The sequence below is a fragment of the Amblyraja radiata genome, chromosome 21, assembly GCF_010909765.2.
Source record: "Amblyraja radiata isolate CabotCenter1 chromosome 21, sAmbRad1.1.pri, whole genome shotgun sequence".
NCBI lineage: Eukaryota > Metazoa > Chordata > Chondrichthyes > Rajiformes > Rajidae > Amblyraja > Amblyraja radiata.
Window position 1 is genome coordinate 36,103,139 of NC_045976.1, and position 20,970 is coordinate 36,124,108.

Sequence of the window (20,970 nt, forward strand, 5' to 3'; positions counted from 1 at the left end):
CTTTTGTGCAGATGTCACAAGTTAGTGTGCAGTGTTAGCCCATCATAGAACCACAAATAAATGTTCTTCATCTTTAAAAAATCTCTCGTAGGCAAGTCTACGGCTGTGCTGTACAAATGAATCATCGTGCTTCCAGCCTAAATAAAAGTGGTTTAATTTTAGGAAATTTTGTTTATTTCATCTTTAATTTCAGAAATTTCTCTGCCATTTGGTGACATTGATGAATAGCTTTTTTTTCACTATTTCCTTGCTATGTGCCCTTTCGTTGAAGGGAGAGAATGCAATATGAGCAACTTATTTCCAGATTACTTTTACATGAATGAACCACCAAAATAAGTTTGGCACTGTCCATTTCCTTCTCAAACTCAACAATGCAACATCAGTATTTTACCAAGAATAATGATACCACCATGAAAGAGGAAAACCCATTACAAAAATAATTCATCTCTCGCACTGGAAAATAAATCAAATATAGAGTTGATGGCACAAGACCAGGAGTGAGTTTAAATTAAAAAACTGCATGATATAAATCTGTTCATTTATCGTCGAACATCAATAATTATGGAGTCTGGTGCATTTTTTGTAAAGATTATGAATGTATTTTTAAGCAATTCTCCACCTCTTCCCACTCTGAACCACAAACTAAACAAGGGCTAAACTAAACATTAATTTTAAAATAACCCAAACTAGATCTTCTAAAAACGCAGTCTTGTGGTTTATACTGTTGACTCCTAACAATGACTTCATCCCAGTATTTCCAAGTTAATAGTTGTAACCTTGGAGACTGGCTCATTGACATCAATCGCTCTTTGGTATTGACTGTAAGGAGGGTATTGGACAATTTATTTGCAAAAACGAGCCACAAAAAATAATTAAATTACATGGCCATGATGGTGGCAATTTTGATGGTAGGCAGAATTTGATGGGCCTTCTAAGCTCCAAAAACCACCTGCCACATCCCCTTTATCAGGGCTACCAACACTGGGTGAGAGTTGGGAGTGAGAAATCGCGAGTGACCAAGCCCGAGGGAGCGTAGCGACCGGTGGGGGGGGGGGGGGCGATGTGGGAGGGGGGCTCCCCTTCCCATTGGTACGGAGCTTTTGCATTATTCAGCTTGAAATTGTGCTATCTGGTGCATACTGTAGCGAGTAACTTACACTTGAATGCAATATTTATGCTTTAAATTGTATTAGATATGAATAAGGTTAGGCTAAACTACATTCCTAATTACATTCCACAGTAGAGCCAAGCTCCGATCAACAGGTGCAGCACATGAATGATCTTAGTATATTCATGTATGGAAATCAGAATATAATCAAACACTTGGTGCATGTTGACCAACCTGGATCTCACTACACACCTGGTACTACTCCTGACCCTGACTCCAGTTGCATACCGTCTCTCATTCCTGACCCTGAGTCCAGCCTTACACCTACCCCCCTATTCTACCCTGATCGTAGCTGCTTACCTGCTTAGGTTCCCAGTGCTGAACACTCCCATTGTCCCAGCTTTGACTGCACACCTAGTACTATTCCAGACCTTGACTCTGGATGCACACTTGGGATTGCTCCTAGCCCCTCTGCACTGACAATATATCTGGCCCACACATAAAGCCCCATATCTGACCCCCTGGACTTAACCTATTACGTTCAAGTCCACAGGTGCTTATCTAATGCGGTGATCTTTTATGGGGCACTTCAGACCAAATTTTGTATAACAAAATTTGCTACATCCATTGTCTTCCTTGTTATCTGACATGCTAGTTAATTTGTCAAAGAAGTCATCAATTGGTTGAACACAATTTCTCATCCATAAAATTATACTCACTCAGCTGTATAAGTATTCTGTTACCTTCATTTTACTAACAAACTGTCCTGAAGTCATTTTCACCCCCAATATTTTCAGTATTTTGCTGTATTCCTCTCAGCTGGGACTTTTCCGAAATGCAAAGTCCAATAATTATATATGTAAGCAATATTATTCTATTAAATGTGATCTTGAGAGTACATGATATTTTCTGTGGTTTTCATAACACAACAATGATGAAAAGATCTTTGAAAAGATCTTTGTTTTGATTGCACCTACTGTAGATTGACTACGCATGTTAACCAATCACACATAGTTAGCATCATTAACCCCACCCTGCTATAACGTTTATATTAACGTTATATTAACGACGGCACCACTGTCTCCCCATCTCCCCAGGCCCGCAACCTTGGCGTGATCTTTGATTCCACCCTCTCCCTTGAGCCTCACATCCGCCATGTCATTAAAACCTCCTTCTTTCATCTCCGCAACATCGCCAAACTCAGACCCTCTCTCACACCGCCTGCTGCTGAAAGACTCATCCATGCCTTCATCTCCTCCCGACTGGACTATTGCAACTCACTTCTCCTTGGCATCAGCTCCACCTACATCAACCGACTCCAACTGGTCCAGAACGCAGCCGCCCGACTCATCACCCACACCAAATCCTGGCATCACATCACTCCAGTCCTCAAAAAACTTCACTGGCTTCCCGTCTCCCACCGGATCACCTACAAAATCCTGGTCCTCACCTACAAAGCCCTCCACCATCTGGCCCCCACATATCTCATTGACCTCCTCTCCCCCTACCAACCCTCACGGTCCCTCAGATCCACATCAGCCGGTCTCCTCTCCATCCACAAGTCCAACCTCCGCAGTTTTGGGGACAGAGCCTTCTCCAGGGCAGCTCCCAGGCTCTGGAACTCCCTCCCCCAACTGATCCGCAATTCCGTGTCCCTCCCCATCTTCCAGTCCCGCCTCAAGACCCATCTCTTCACCTCTGCCTATCCTTAGCCCCACGTCCCCGTCCCTTTTCATCTGTGCATTAATTGCCTCATGCTGTGTTTTGTATTGAATTCTGTCTTTACTTTGTGTACTAGTCATGTCTCTACTATTTATTTTATTCCCCTTACATGTTTTTCCTATACATGCTCAATTTTTGTAAGGTGTCCTTGAGACTCTTGAAAGGCGCCCATAAATAAAATGTATTATTATTATTATTATTAACACTTGCTTCTGGCACTACTCAGTTCGAGCAGTAGTTGGCATGTTCTGGCATCTAACCATCCTTCATGCTATTAAAGTTTAAGTGCTGATTAAAGATGATTTGGGATCACATAGCGTGTCTGGACCTCGTCTACATGGAGGTGTAGGTTTGAATCCCACTTCTGACACCATGTATGTGATCCAGCAAGAAGCACTGGATACTCCTGAATAGCACAAATTTGACTGATTTTGCATTTTCTATAGAGAGCACTAAGATGGAGCACTAGGACTCCAAATGTTATTTTGTGTGAGATTGGCTATTTACAACAGGGGCATGGTTAAAAACAGAAAACGCTGGTAAAGCTTAGCAGGTCACAGAGCAAAAGAGACACAACATAAATTCTCCAAATTTAGGGATCTCACCTACAAACAACCCCCTTTTTTATTTAATTATTTTCCCTTCCCCATCTTCCCTGTATCTCACCTGGATTCACGCCCATTTCACACTTTTCCCCTCCACCAATATTTCTTCTTCTGGCTGCACAATTTGCATCTCCTCTGTCCTTCCCTCACACTCATAGTCTTTTCATCTCTGGCCTTTGTCCAACCACCTGCCTATCGAAATCCCCACTCACAGTTTCCACCTTCACTTGCCGGGCTCTGTTCTGCGCCTCCTCTCAGCTTTCTCCCACCCTCTTAACACCCCCCACCCAACTACAATCAGTCTGAAGAATGGCCCGACACGAAACGTCACCAGCACTGGGTGTCTTTTTTTTGTATAAATCAGCATCTGTAATTCCATGTACTTTAGCAGGATTCATGTTCAGATTGCAGGCCTTCAATGTCTTAGGAGGTGTCTTTGACCAGGAGTGATAGTTCTGTTTTGCTTTCCTCAAATGCTGTGTGACTGGTTATTGTTTCCAGCATTTTCTGCTTTAGATTCAGATTTCCAATAGATCTTTTTGATTTTCATCTTATAGAACAGGTGCACGACCAAGATTAAATTTTTTTATAGCAAGTACACTCAACCTGAGCAGGGAATATGCAATTAAAAAGCAAAAACATCTGACATTCCTTTCACAGTGTGAGATTTGGAACAAGATGCACAGCTTGTAAACCAGGCAGCAATTGAATTCATTGGTCAGCAAAACTGATGTGCCGAGAGTATTCATTGAGAGCTCTCTATAAAGCTCTTTACTAACTGAAGTATAAAGAGCATGATATGCCAACTTGTTCAGTGTTTTATTCCATGGCTTGAAAAGGTTTCTATGAATAAAACAACTTAAAATTATCAGCTTTCAACTTTTGAAAGTGTAGACGTTAATAACCATATAACCATATATACTATAAAATAGAATAAACTGGCCTCATATTTCAATGATAACGGTAAAATAATTGTAGAAATTTGAAAAAAATAGTTCACAGCACCAAGGTCCAGTGTTCCAATGATGATTTTATTGTTTCATGAGTTCTAAATCTTCAATTAAAACTTAACAATGTTTTTATACAATACTACAACTTGCTTGAATGCACTGTCACATCCAACTTTTATAAAATACAACATTTATTTTTTTTAACAAATGCTCAGTCTTTTGTTATATCATGAAATCTGGCAGGTTGTTGCTCACCCCATGATCATCGTTTCCACATCCCAACATGAGCCAAACAGAAGAAGAATGGGAATTCCAAGTGGGATGTGTTGAATTTCCTTGACACTGTGAAAAGACGACCAGCTATGCAGTTTCAAAGCAAACTTTGCTTCAGGGGAATCCACCTTCCTTGACAAACACGATGACTCTCATCCACCCAAGAACAGAGTAATCAATGGAGAAATTGAGGCCAGCTGTAGTGTTGCTGCCTTACAGCGCCAGAGACCTGGGTTCGATCCTGATTACGGGGACTGTCCGTCTGGAGTCTGTACGTTCTCCGTGTGACCGCTTGGGTTTTCTCCAGGTGCTCCGGTTTGCTCCCACACTTCTAAGACGTACAGGTTTGTAGGTTAATTGGCTTTGGTAAAATTGTAAATTGTTCCTAGTGTGTAGGATATTGTTAATGTATGGGGTGATCGTTGGTTGCCGTGGACTCAGTGGGTCGAAGGGCCTGTTTCTGCGCTGTATCTCTAAAGTGTAAAGATTAAAGTAAAGACATCTGCCCTGCGTTTGTGCCTACAATATTTAAGTAGTTAGCCCTGTTAGGTTTTTTGTCAATGGCCATCCCAGGGTGTTCAACATGCAGATTTCAATGAAGGCAATTTTCAGAACCGATTGTTGCCCACGTCTTGCTACATTCATGCACGGGATGCTTCAGCTGCTAGCAAACAATGAATGGAGCTGAATCAGCAGCAAACATTCCCATTTTAGACCAGATGATGGAGATAAGGCAGCCAAAGAAATCCACAAGTTTGCAAACAGGTGGAATTCCATTTCAGGCTTAAAAGAAGATACTCCACATGTAACTTAGTTTAAAGCCTCGAGACTCACTGGTAAAACTCCTCCTATTTTGCAAATGATGAAGAAAGGATAAATAACAAATCACTATATTTATACCCATGAACAAAGGTTCTTGTCCAGTTATGCAGAATACAAGCTTGTGCATGTGAAGTGACGTTATTTATACTTCCTCATTCAATCTTTGATTAAATCGTTCTTCACTGTTATTAAATTGCATGAAGTGAATTAACCCATGAGAGGCAGAGGACCTCAACGACAAGGGTGCTACAGAAATCTTCAGGCGTACTTTAAACACTCTGCTGAAATAACACCTCTCAGGTGGTATTTTATTTCCCCCTCACTTGCCAACCCATCCAAGATTCTCATGAATCAGTGGCCACCTTGTTGCTTTATAAGGTAGAATGGAGACACAAATGACTAATGGGCCTGTCTCACTTACGCAACTTTTTGGGCGACTGACGGCACCCGTCATAGGTCATTGCAAGTCGCCAAAAATTTTCAACTATGTTGAAAATTCAGCGGTGACGAAAAAGACGCTATGACTGTTTGGGCGACTGAGGAGACCACTCACGACCAAACAGGCAACACCCTGGCGACATGTCGTGGGGTGAAGCCTGTATGGTCATGAGTAGTCGTCCAAAGAGTCGTACCTTGTTCTGGTCGCCGTTGGATTTTCAACATGTTGAAAATTTTCGGCGACCTGTAACGACCTATGACGGGTAACGGCAGTCGCAGCAAAAGTCGCGTAAGTGGGACAGGCCCATTAAGATGCTGGAATCTTGAAACTCTGGAGAAGGTCCCAGCCCAAAACATTGTCCATTTCCTTCCACCGATGCTGTCAGACTTGCTAAGCATCTGCATGAGTTTATGTTTTTTTTGTTTGTTAGGTAGCCCTTCTTGTTATTTTACTTGAAGTCTTGTAGCACCCAATTGCTTAGTTTAGTTTATTGTCACGTGTATCGAAGTACAATGAAAGTTTTTTTGTTGAGTGCTAATGAAGACTGCACGATTACAATCAAACCGTCTAGTGTACAGATACAGGTGAAAGGAAATAACATTTAGTGCAAGATAAAGTCCAGTAAAGTCCGATTAAAGATAGTCCAAAGGTCTCCAATGAGATAGATAGTAGACCGCTCTCTAGTTGGTGATAGGATCACTCAGTTGCCTGATAACAGCTGGGAAGGGGAGAAGAGGGAATGACCGTGGTGAGACTCGTCTTTGATTATGCTGGCAGCCTTGTCGCGGCAGAGTGAAGTGTAGATAGAGTACAACAGGAGGGAGGTTGGTTTGTGTGATGGCCTAGGCTATGTCCACAACTCTGCAATTTCTTGCCCTCTTGGATGGAGTTGTTCCCAATCTTTCCTTTGATGAATCCTGATAAAATGCTTTCCACAGCCATCTGTACAAGTTGGTGACGGTTGTTGGGGACATGCCAAGGTTCCTAAGCTTTCTCAGGAAGCAAAGGAGTTGGTGTGCTTTTTTGGCCATTGGTTCAATATGACTGGTGCAGGACAAATTGCTGGTGATATTTACTCCTAACAACTTGAAACTTTTAACTATATCTACTTTGTACTGCTTCACTTTCTGAAGTTGGTCACAATTTTCTTTGTCTTGCTGATATTGAGGGAAAGCTGATCACTTCAAGAGTGAAATGCTCAGTACAATATAATACAATTAAAACCATGACTGAGAGATGACGTTAGACAAGTGTATTGAAAGAATACTAAACTACAGCACATGGATAAAAGAAAGGTACAGGTTAATCATGAACAGGATTGAGGAGCAAGTCTAGGTTTGCCGAACACGGCTTCACAACTATCACAATCTGAGATAAGGACTAAAAACTGCAGTGGCTGTTATTTCCCCATAAGTTATTTATGCATAATCTTTCACTGGAAATAATGCTAAAAGATTGGAAAAGAAAAATATTCTTTTCATTTCCTCCCTCAACAATTACACATTCTCAATTCAATTGTATCCTATGAGACATTTGCACAAGAACCAATGCAACACCTGAAAATCTATACAAGACCACTACAGCAAATAATTATTTTCCTGAAATAATTCTGCCAACAAAATTGCAATCACAACTGTAACAATCTGCTTAATAAGCTTATCTTGGCTTTGTTATGAAGAATGAGGCGTAAACATTATTGAATGTTTTAAAAATATATACATGCCAAAGCTGCTCTTTAAGCAGGATTATACAAACCAATTATTGAAGGTTCTTTTTGTTTATTGTATTCTAACATGGCAATTACAATGATTTTAATAACAGCAGGGGGTTGAGGTTGAACTTCTCAGTGAGACTGAGTTCTTGTCAACTACCTCGTTACAAAACAGGAAAAGCTTCACAATAGAATTAATGCACCAATCAACTATAGCAACAAACCATGCAGACCTAGAAGTCCAGCTTCATTCCCCGATCTATGCTGAATTAATGTCAGACTCTTAAACTGTGGCTTCCAAGATTATAAATTAAAGACACAAGAAAATCAACTAAACATAATTCTACTCATAAGACGGAGACACAAAGAACTGCAGAGGCCGAAATCTTGAGCAAAACACTAAGAGTATTCACTGGAAATAATTCTAAAAGATTGGAAAGGCAAATAGTTTTTTTGTCTCCTCCCTCAACAATTAAACATTCTCAATTGTAATTGTGAAGTGCTGGAGGGTGCGGGTCAGGCAACATCCATGCTACTCTTGGTTATTTTACTGGCATGAGATATATTTAATAGTATTAGAACTCCCAGCCAACTCTGAAGAAGGCTTGGCAGATTCCAGTATAAATTACTAAAGGACTTATGACAGTTCAGAGAGAGCCTTACATTATTGGAAATGTTGTCAACTAGATGAGATGTTAAAGAAGACCCCATCTGTCGCTGCAAATGATCTGAGAGAATAATTTCAAGAAAGTGCAGGGAATTTATCCTTGGCACTCCTGCCAATATTTGTTCTTTAACCAGCATTACGGTGAAATATCTGGTTACAATTATGCTGGTTTATGGAAACTTGCTGCACACAAATTGGCTGCTGTTTTTTTCTATGTTTAGCTGGTAATTGCACTTCAAATGTAGCTTATTGTACAGTGAAGTGCATTGGGATGAACAGAGATAAATACTGGATACCAGGAGAAATCAAGGACTGGTTGGTAGAGACTTTTTTCAAATATTTTTGTCTTTTCTTGATCGAAGATAACAGAAGCATCCCAATATTACTAAAAAAGTGTAAAATGGATGGAGAAACTTAAAACAACTGTCATACTAATGGAGTAATGTCAGGAACATTTAAAGGCTGACAAGTTTACAAGTAAGTAAGTAAGTAAGTAAGTAAGTAATTTTATTTATATAGCATGTTTTAAGTCAACTCGCATTGACACCAAAGTGCTTTACATAAAATAGATAATAAGTTTCCATACCATAGAAAAAGGTTAAAAAGGTTAAAAAAAGGTTAAAAAAGGTTTAAAAAAAAAGACCTGGTAGGTTAACATCCAGACTTGTTAAAGATGTAGAGATGACGGCTGAATTAATAATAACATTCTGCTATGCTCAGATTTTAGGACTGGGGAAAAAAAATCCAATTCAAGAAGAAAATGGAGACAGTTATCAGCCAATTATAGACCACTGAATAGATTTTTGAGGAAATTCTGGCAGAACATTAAAAAAATCATAATTATGTTATGCATGGTTTCATGAAAGGGAAATCAATTTTATTAGGGTTCTTCAAGGATGTAATGATCAAAGGGAGACTAACAGGTGTAATGCATTTGGACTTTCAAACGGTGATACAGTAACGGGTCACTGGATAAGGTTAGAGCTTGCGATGTATGGATTAAATATTAGTGTGGGGAAAAGACGGGCAAAATAACACCAGAAGAGGCATTGGAACATTTTCACGTTGGCAAACTGTAATTAGTAGGGTACCAAAGGGCTCAATGTGAGGTTATCCATTTTGGTGGCAAAAACAGGAAAGCAGACTATTATCTAAATGGTGGCCGACTAGGAAAAGGGGAGATGCAGCGAGACCTGGGTGTCATGGTACACCAGTCATTGAAAGTAGGCATGCAGGTGCAGCAGGCAGTGAAGAAAGCGAATGGTATGTTAGCTTTCATAGCAAAAGGATTTGAGTATAGGAGCAGGGAGGTTCTACTGCAGTTGTACAGGGTCTTGGTGAGACCACACCTGGAGTATTGCGTACAGTTTTGGTCTCCAAATCTGAGGAAGGACATTATTGCCATAGAGGGAGTGCAGAGAAGGTTCACCAGACTGATTCCTGGGATGTCAGGACTGTCTTATGAAGAAAGACTGGATAGACTTGGTTTATACTCTCTAGAATTTAGGAGATTGAGAGGGGATCTTATAGAAATTTATACAATTCTTAAGGGGTTGGACAGGCTAGATGCAGGAAGATTGCTCCCGATGTTGGGGAAGTCCAGGACAAGGGGTCACAGCTTAAGGATAAGGGGGAAATCCTTTAAAACTGAGATGAGAAGAACGTTTTTCACACAGAGAGTGGTGAATCTCTGGAACTCTCTGCCACAGAGGGTAGTCGAGGCCAGTTCATTGGCTATATTTAAGAGGGAGTTAGATGTGGCCCTTGTGGCTAAGGGGATCAGAGGGTATGGAGAGAAGGCAGGTACGGGATACTGAGTTGGATGATCAGCCATGATCATATTGAATGGCGGTGCAGGCTCGAAGGGCCGAATGGCCTACTCCTGCACCTAATTTCTATGTTTCTATGTTTCTAATGGTGGGGAAACAATACATCTTTTCAACATGGGCAATGCTACCGAGGTGGATCGTGACCAAACTATTTGACACCAAATAGGTAGGAGGAAAAGCAAATGAGGAGTGGGGAACAAAAGGTCTGCAAAAAAAAAACTACGTTGAAAGGTTAAATAGTCGGGCAAACATTTGTTAGATGGCATACAATGGAAAGGTAAGGTTTATTCAGCAGCTAATTAGTACGACGGGTGAAATGTTAGCCTTTATTTTACACTAATCCTATTTTATCTTCTTCACATTCCCATCAACTCCCCCCAGATTCTACCACCCACTAACTTACGCACAGTTGGAAGAATGTACAGTAACCAATTAACCTACCTACCCACAATTATCCAAGCCAGATGCTGCTGTCATACCTGGACAAGATCAGTAAATACTTCACTTTCAGTGACTACTCGTCTCCTCTACATATAGAATACTACTGAAGGTTACTACTGAAATTAGTAGCAATCCACTCTAATATTGTCAAAACAATCCATATGGGGATATTTTTTCCCAGGGCATTAAATATGATATAATTTACATCTGGAATTCATAAACCCATCTTTATCTACAAGTAGACAAAAATGCTGGAGAAACTCAGCGGGTGCGACAGCATCTATGGAGTGAAGGAAATAGGCAACGTTTCGGCCCGAAACGTTGCCTATTTCCTTCGCTCCATAGATGCTGCCGCACCCGCTGAGTTTCTCCAGCATTTTTGTCCACCTTCGATTTTTCAGCATCTGCAGTTCCTTCTTGAACATTTTATCTACAAGTAGTCTTTCAATTGCTTGCAGTTAAGTCAATGTACCCACAACAGCTTGAGGATAGCAACGAGCTTGTTGTAGCATTGCAATTTCTCTGCAGTGCCGTGTAAAACAGGAAAATACTTTACCATAGCATCACAGCATCATCTCTGGCAGGAAGGGTGTAAATTCAGTGTGCCTCATTTGTACGGCCATTCAACATTATAAATGTAAACTTAGGAATTTATAATAAAGGACTGGTGGAGAAAAGTATGACAAAACTGTACCCGAGGTTTTGTTCCCAGGATGTGCACACGTAAAAGACTTAAGTATGTTTGAATACATCCTTATCTATTGCTATGTTTACAGCATATATTTTAATTTCAATCAAAATATTGCACCACGTAAGAGATTTTGTAGCATGTAAATCTGTATTTAATTTACCTTAAAGTGATGCTGCGTAATATTAACATACCAAACTGTAATCACCCGTTGAACTCTATACAAGGTACAATAATATTGCATTAATTCATTTTCTGATTATTCAGGAATGCTGATGGATTGGCATCTGGCTCACTAGGTACTGATTCCTGAACTTCTTTTAACTTGTTTTTGATCTCTTTTCTTATTTCATTTTTTCTGATTGCTGTTCTTTATTGCAGAAATAAACTCGACTCACAATAAAAAAATATAAACAAAACAAATACTGTGAAAAAGCTCAATAAACTCTTAGTGTCTATACATTTGCTTGAATCATACTGAATTGTGTCAGCACTTGTCTTTGCACAAAACAGCCTTGCCACTCATGTGACCCTCATGGGGCAATATCCCTTCCCTAATTTGAAGGGTGTCCTCCATTGGAGTTAGCCCTCAATGTCTAGCAAGGAGGACCCTATCCCGTGGCCCTCTTCTACAGAAACTTCGCATTGGCTGCCCCAAGCTTCCCTCAGCACATGCATCCGCAGTCTGGGCTGTGCTAGTCAGTACCATTCCCTTACGGACATCCGATGAACCAACAAGATTCAGCCAGAGCAAAGTGCATCCTTCATGGAATTGATGGTTTTCCAGCAGTACTTGATATCTGTCTCCGAATGCAAGTCTGAGAACAGCCCAGTAAATCAGAGAATCCTCTTTTTGTCTGCTCCCTTGAAACTTACCAGGGTCCCGTCTCCACACTCGCTAAAAGCTTACTGGGTTCTGTCTCCTGCTACCCCTTAAAACTCACCGGGTCCCATTTCCCATGCTCCGCAAACTTTCCTGGATCGCTGGAAAATTTACTACACTACTAAGTATCATCTAAAAAAAATTAGAAGAATGTTAAGAGTATTAATTGGAATAACATCCAATATTCCGGAAAATCTGCCACTCTGGCGTCACCAAACCTCCAAGCAGGTTTGATGGACATAAAACCAGGGTTAAAAATGTTGACTGTTGGAGATGCCGATAGTCAAAGAGCACCTGAAGTCTGAAGAAGGGTCTCAACCCAAAACATCACCCATTCCTTCTCTCCAGAGATGCTGCCTGTCCCGCTGAGTTACACCAGCTTTTTGTTTCTATCTTAGGCTAATTATTACATGTGCATTGCAATTCTGATGATGGGCTATTCCCAGAACAACAATACTTTGTGATGTCTGAAGAAGGGTCTCGACCCTAAACGTCGCCTATTCCTTCGTTCCACAGATGCTGCCTCACCCGCTGAGTTTCTCCAGCATTTTTATCTACCTTATACTTTGTGATGGGGTGCTTTCCTTGAATGGGATGGCAATGCAAGCTGGACCATCTGTAGATGATGATGCAATAATTCCTAAACTTTATTCACCTAAGAAAGTTGACCTCCACCTCATGAAATTAGGAATAAACAAGGGATCTAAAGGAGGCACTGCATAAAAAGACAGCAATTATCATCGGATGCTTTTGCTTTTTGCTTCACAATGGCCTTTATTAAAATATGCCAATGTGTACTTTAACTGCATGTGATTTCTTCTATTACAAATCTCAAATTGTGGAGTACAGAGGCAAATAAATAAATGATGGGTCTTTGTCCCAAACATTATGGAGGGCACTGTATGAAATTTATTGGCATGTTAATTTAAGCTGTATACTCTGGCATGTTTATATTGTAGATCACCTTACTGTTTCAGCACAGATGAAACTAGAAGAAAAATTGAAGTGAACTAGTCATCTGGAAACTCCACTAAATGAATTAGGTCTTCTCCATTCCCTGTGACCCTCCAGATCATCAATAACATGAAAAATAAAATCTACTTTCTTGTATTTTGTGTTAAAATGGTCAACAATATAAGATACAAACATTAACATTTGAGAATACCGACCATTTGTAACCCAGGACATGGAATTAAAAAAATTCTTGCTTCTCAATTACAAAACATCAGATTTATGAACCTACCCAGAATCTGACAAGAAACTCAATAGGTTAATGCTGATCACATCATCTATGGGATTGGATTACTTCTTGAGATATGCTCAGAGCTTCAGTAATGTTCTGTGTCACTGCAGTGGCAATGTATTAACTTTGTCAAAATTAAATTTAAAAAATGGGTAGGACTTCCAGTAGTAACAGGTTCCTTGAAAGGACCAATTGTATCATCAAGTTAGTGACAGAGGCATTTAACATGGAAGCACAGCCTTCGGCCCATCTTGTCCAAACTACCACAGCCAAGCTAGCCCTATTTGCCCATGCCTGGGCCACATCCCTCTAAACCTTTCCCATTCACGTGCCTGTCCAAATACCTTTCTCATGTTGTTATTCATAACAACATAATACAATAAATTAATAACAGTAATATCAGGCAACCATAATGGTGCAAAACCAAAGTCCAACCAAGAACAAAGATCATTGTTACTGATGTGAGTGTGTAGTGTTAAAGAGCCTGGCGGTTGCTGAGAAGAAGCTGTTCTTGAATCTGATGGTCATGGTTTTCAAGCTCATGTACCTTCTTCCCAATGGCAGTAGTGAAATGTGAGTGTGACCTGAATGGCACCGTCTTTGATGATATTGGCTGCCCTTTTGAGGCAGCGCCTCCTATCGATCCCTTCAATGGTGGGGAGGTCGGTCCCTGTGATAGACTGGGCAATGTCTATTATCCTCTGTAATCTCCTTGGTTCCTGGGTATTCGATTTGATGAGCCAAGCCGTGATGCAACTGGCCATTATGTTGTCTCCCATGCACCTGTCCCAATGACTCCATCGATTCACGTAATGGATTGAGAAACCTTCAGCTGGAGGGCTGAGTCTGGAGAGCTGGGACTGAGTCATGTCTCTGTGAAATACAGTATTTAACATTCCCTCAAGTCGATTAGATAATATTGCCCTTAAATTCTTAATCTTGTTTTCAAGGGACAATAAATTGGCCAATGGGATGCTGGGGTGGGATCAAAATCACCCGCTTCATTCTCACTTGCAGGCTGTCCTGACGACCGCGTTTCCAGATACAAGAGGCTTCAGGTTCTACACTCACTGTTTATGTAGGCTGCAGGGTTGGAGACTTTCCTGTTATCGGGAACTCCATAGTGTCAATGCTCCTAAATTGTCGAGCAGCCTGCCAGTTAGGGCATTGATTTGTTTTATTTCACTTAACTTAAATAGTTCAAAATGGCTATATTTAATTATGACCTTTTCTGCTGCTTGCAAAATATTTCCCAATCTGTTGCCATTTTGTTCTGTTAACCTGTCTCAACATCTGGTAGCTAGTTCCATATACGCACCACCCTCTGTGTGAAGAAATTACCACTCAGGTTCCCATTAAATCTTTCTTGTCTTGTCTTAAACCTATACCCTCTGGTTCTCGATTTCCCTATCCTTGAAAAAGACTCTGTTCATTCAACCTATCTATTCCTCTCAGGATTTTATATACTTCTGGAAGATGGTTCCTCAATCTGTGCTGAAATAAAGTCTGATACAGATTCTTTTGATGCCATCTGCAATCTAACTTGTACATTCTCATCTAACTTGTACAGGGCCCTGGTGGGACTACACCAGGAGTATTGTGTGCAGTTTTGGTCTCCTAATTTTAGGAAGAACATTATTGTTATTGATGGAGTGCAGCGTAGGTTCACCAGGTTAATTCTCGGGATGGCGGGACTGACATATGATGAAAGAATGGGTCGACTGTGCTTGTATTCACTGGAATTTAGAAGGATGAGAGGGTATCTTATAGAAACATATACAATTCTTAAAGGATTGGACAGGCTTGATGCAGGAAAAATGTTCCCGATGTCGGGGGAGTCCAGAACCAGGGGTCACAGTTTAAGAATAAGAGGTAGGCCATTTAGGCCTGAGATGAGGAAAAACTTCTTCACCCAGAGAGTTGTGAATCTGTGGAATTCTCTGCCACAGAAGGTAGTGGAGGCCAATTCACGGGATATTTTCAAGAATTAGTTAGATTTAGCTCTTGGGGCTAAAGGAATCAAGGGATATGGAGAAAAAGCAGGAATGAGGAACTGATTTTAGATGATCAGCCATGATCATATTGAATGGAGGTGCAGACTCAAAGGGCTGAATGGCATATTCATGCACCTATTGTTCTATGTTTCTAACCACATCATTGATATCGATGACAATCAGCAGTGGGATTAGCCCCGATCCCAGAGTCACACCACTAGTCTGAAAAACAACTTTCCACCGCCACCTCTATTTGTCAGGTTGTTTCTCGTGGTAGGAAGGAAAAAAATAATTCTCCAGAATGAACTGTACTTTGATACAAAAAACACATGTGGCATATTTAGTGGCTGGTATGGATTATTTGTGATGCTGGGTCTCATCTCATGTAATAGTAGAATGCATTAGCTCTGACAGGGTTAGTTTTCTATTCTCAGAACTTTACCTTAGCCGTCAGCTGCTGCCAGTGTGCAAGGCTCCGATTAGACTGGGGGAAAAAAAATGAACTGGCACATTTCTTGGAAGTTCCTCAGCACTTGGTAACGTACCAAGGAATTGATAGATGATGCTAATGCAATTTGCATTCGTTGGCCAGAAAGTTAAAAAAAAAAAAGTGATAAATAAATATGAAACAATCCCCTGGGCAACTCTGGTTAATGAGCTCCTCCAGCTATGAGCAAACACAATTTCTCAATTAATGGAAAGTGGAGTGTGTAGGAAGAATGTTCCCAACTGTGCTACAAATTGCCAGTTACAGCAACGTGTCTTAATTGGGCTTTTCTCCCCTTTCTTGTTTTGCCATGGGTTTTCTTTGCCATACTACACCCTGCAGTAGAATATTATAAAAATTAGGAGCAACCACATTTTACTTGGAGCCTGCTTAGTTGTAATCTTTTTATTATTGATTTCTAACTAATAATAATAATGAGTACCTGTACGATTTTAAAATAACAATGGAAATGTATTTTTTATTTCCTTTATTTCAAAATTGAATACTCAACAAACCCATTTTGTGGAGTTTTTCCCTTCTGTTCAAATCTTCTTGTCTCACCATGAAACACTCTAAAATCTTTGGTGGTTGTTATGTGGTGAAGTGTGGTCAATGTTAGTATACACGTACTTGTACATATACAGAGCAAGCCTTACAGCATGTGTTCAAATTAACCCGTGTTCTGTGCTGGAGGTAAATCACCTTCGGTCCTTAATTTCAATTGATGAGGTGGTATGAATTGCATTTCCTTATGGCAAGTAAGCAGGACAAATGAAGTAATTGCACACTGCTCTGCTAAAACTTATAAATGGAAAGCCACAGTAAAACTAAGCAAAATTTGCGGTAAGTGGTTCTGCAGTTGTTTGTGCTAAACCTAAGGTTCCTTCCATCTGCTCTGTCTCTCTCTAGCAACAATTCCTTTCTCTTCCATACACTCACCAATCTTCTCCTGACATCCAGCTACAACTGGAGAACTCTTGGAATGAATTTGTGCAGCCACTTGCCCAACCAAGGTGCACATTTTTAATGGGTTCTATGATTAGAATCATAAACTATATTTGTTCCTAACTCACAAAAAAACACAATTTGTATCCATCACATTTACTATTCCCGAGGATCAAGTCACAAAAGATTTGAGTACAAAACAGCAGCATTCAAATTGCTTCAAAACACAATGAAAGCAGGAGCAAATACAACTGCCAATGCTTTGGACAAAGAATTTAAGGAAAGCATTTCAAAATGCTTTTTAGAGAAATATCATTGTAAATGTATTTTATGATTAGAATATTTCTAAACTTGACTCACAATAGAACAACATTCATATCCATCCCATCTACTATTCCTGTTATTTTAAGGATTTCTGCAGTTCACTTAAAATGTATTTGAAATATTGTTTAGATGGATTTTCAATTTCAGCAAACTGCTAAAATATTAAATGAGATTTCAGAAAATTGCCTCAAAAGATCTTGGGGACATTTTGAAGAGGTATATACAACATCTTAGGTAGACAAAAATGCTGGAGGAACTCAGCGGGTGAGGCAGCATCTATGGAGAGAAGGAATAGGCGACGTTTCGGGTCGAAACCCTTCTTCAGACTTTTGGATGGTCATATGGACATGCAGGGAATGGAGGGATATAAGTTATGTGCAGGTAGATAAGTGAAGGGTTTGGCATCATGTTCAGCACAGATATTGTGGGCTGAAGGGCCTGGTCATATGCTGTACTGTTCTATGTTCTAATACTGCCTGCCATTAAAGTACACAAAACTGTCCCTTTTCCATTTTTTTGGTCCTAATTGTAATGAACTAGTTCTTTTTCTTTCCGTTTCTTTACCAACAGGAATTACACTAGTATCATTGACTTTTGCACTGCATTGACAATGAAATACCTGCCAGGAATTTTCGGCATTTTATGTTTCGATTTTCACCAAGTTGGATAATTAACAATGTGCTGAAACAACGGAATTATTTTTTCTTTCAGCTAAAATCATAAAGCAATAGTAAACATCACAAAGGTACACAAAATTGCTGGGGAAACTCAGCGGGTGCAGCAGCATCTATGGAGCGAAGGAAATAGGCGACGTTTCGGGCCGAAACGTCGCCTATTTCCTTCGCTCCATAGATGCTGCTGCACCCGCTGAGTTTCCCCAGCAATTTTGTGTACCTTCGATATTCCAGCATCTGCTGTTCCCTTTTGAACAGTAAACATCACAAATTAGTTGCAGAGATATGCGCGCTGGAAGTGGAATGGGACAACTCTTGATATTAGATGTAATATTTTGTTTTAATGATAGCATTTAAAAGCACAGCAAACACATACTTAATTGGGTTAATATTATGAAGTGCAGCAATTAGAAGAGGCATTTTTGGGACATGTTGAAAGACAAATATTAACACATTTTTTCTTCAATTACACCTAGATTTAATGAATATAAACATTGGAATTGTTAGAAAACCAGTACCCGATAGAGTACTCCTTATGCTGTTTGTTTTCAAACTAGTATCAGGTCAGCCAGTAATTATCCAACTGTGGATAGAGTATTGGTTAGACACAAAGGGATGTTCCAATGTATTTTTAATCCAACTAAAGGTCAATGATGGCTTAGACCCATAAAAATTACTATTAAACATCAAAAGATCAGACATGTTGCACAATCATAAACTAATTCAGGGATGCAGTCATTTAAAAAAAATCATTGTTCTGTCGGACTAAAGATATTTGTGCAGCTCCCATTCATTCACATTAGTTTTCATTTACATTAACATTCTAGTTCCAGTATTCAGCAGGATGAGTTATTTTCAATTGCAACTTTCACTACACCTGTACAGTGTTTTCCAGGTCCAGTTCAGCTACATACTTAAGAAACAAAGGAATTACTCAAAGTGAAGGTATCATTTTCATTTGAAATTGAATAGAAATTAAATGGTCTAAAGAGTAATGTGGCCCAATTCCCCTTCAGAGGCCAGTGTGTCTTGATTTCCCGACATTTATGCAATACCCTTCAGGTGGAAATATAGCTTCTTCTCCACTTCCACGATTCCTGGACCAATCACTTGTTTCATGTCCCATTCCTGGAGGTGCTGCCATGTAATCTTATTCTTAACTCTACCACATTCAGTTATTCCATTATTGCGCTTTAATATTTTGTTGCACAACTTCGATTTTGCACTGCCATCTTGTCCCATTCTGCTATTTTGCACTCATCATTGTATTTATTGTTGCATTTGGCATACCAGTATGCATATCATTTATTCTGCGGGCTTCGTGTAAACAAGGAACTTCATTGCACTTTGTCCCTCCCCTCACCTCCCTTCCAGTTTTCTCCCTCACTACAATCAGTCTGAAAAAAGGCCCCGACACGAAACATCGCCTGTCCATGTTCTCCAGATATGCTGCCGGACCCCTGAGTTACTTCAGCAGGTGAGGCAGCATCACTGGAGAACAAAACTTTGTATATTTTTTTGTAAACCAGCATCTGCAGTTCCTGGGGACTGCATTTCATTTCACCCTGCTGCATCTGGCAATAAAACTATCAGAGGATAAACGATCAGAGGAATGAAATGAGTTAAAATCTCTAAACCTATTTGCATGGGCCGTGGAACCGGGGGGACTGGAGGGAGGCTGCATCCCCCCCCCCCCCCCACTTTTTTGGCTAGACATGTTTCAATGTCTCTGGCTTTGGTTGAGGCGCTGCTGTGCTCTGAGCAACCTGGTCGTGGGTGTTGGAGAGCCGGGGCGGAGGGATGGAAGCAGAAGCAGCGGCGGGGACAGATGCAGACGGGGCTGGTGAGTGTTTGCCGGGCTGGCAAGTCGCTCACTGCAGCTCCGGCCATGGAGCAGGCTCAGTGCAAGAGTCCCGGGCCATCGGAGGCGTTGCGCCGCAGCCGTGAGAGTCCCTGCGCCGAATTCGCCCTGGTTACTGGCGTGGACCAGACTGAGGCTCGGTGCATACAGGAGGACGACCAGTGGTTGCTGGAAGTAGGTACCAAGCACTGGGTAGAAGCGGTGGAAGATAGTGGCCTTCAAATGGGGTGGTTGGAGAAAGCATCCTGCTTGCCTGCTAGATTTTCACTTACTGCAACTGCAGGAAAAATGTTCCCAATGTTGGGGGAGTCCAGAACCAGGGGTCACAGTTTAAGAATAAAGGGTAGGCCATTTAGGACGACAAACTTTCTTCACGCAGAGAGTTGTGAATCTGTGGAATTCTCTGCCACAGAAGGCAGTGGAGGCCAATTCATTGGATATTTTCAAGAGAGAGTTACATTTAGCTCTTGGGGCTAGCAAAATCAAGGGATATGGGGAAAAACAGGAAAGGGGTACTGATTTTAGATGAACAGCCATGATCATATTGAATGGCAGTGCTGGCTCGAAGGGCCAAATGGCCTATTCCTGCACCTATTTTCAATGTTTCTATGCTTGAGTATATGGCAATAACACTCGACCACTTGATTTTGAAGCATTCATGCATAGTGGAGGTATAATGTAATCATGGAGTGATACAGTATGAAAACAGGCCCTTCGGCCCAACTTGCCCACACCCGCCAACATGTCCGAGCTACACTACCTGCTTTTGGTCCATATCCCTCCAAACCTGTCCAGTTTTTGGAGGTGGAGCAATAACAAAAATAATATTCACCTGCTCCTATCACTCATGTAGGCCCTACATTATTTAAAAAATACTTCAAACAAAAAACATTGAAATCATACTTCTACAATGCACTAAAACATGATTTTAATACATTAAATTTCAAAAGGTACCACACCCTCCTCTCACTAGGTCGCTCCACTCCGCCGGGTGCCCCCAAGGCCAGTGATCAGTGATCGCTCAGCCCCCCCACTTTCAAAAACGCTCCGCGGCCCCTGATTTGTGCACTCAAAACTACACAAATCATCCAACATAACCTAATTAAAGAATGAGAAATTAAACTTTTGCAGTTTCATCGCAAGGCAACTTCTGCAAACTCTCCTGAAAAAGAAGTACTTAAGGTTTAAAATGTACTGCAACAGAAATCACCAACCCTTGAATCCAGGATCGAAAATAATCCCATTTAATGTCTTGTTCCACTCAACATAAGACCCATCACCAATCTTTACCCTTCGACACACCA

General features: G+C 40.7%; 1 protein-coding gene across 2 annotated transcripts in view; it reads right to left on the reverse strand.

Annotated features, from left to right (window-relative positions):
* Window positions 1-20,970, reverse strand: part of exoc4 (exocyst complex component 4) — a 402,169-nt gene that overhangs the window by 156,175 nt on the left and 225,024 nt on the right. The window lies entirely within an intron of this gene.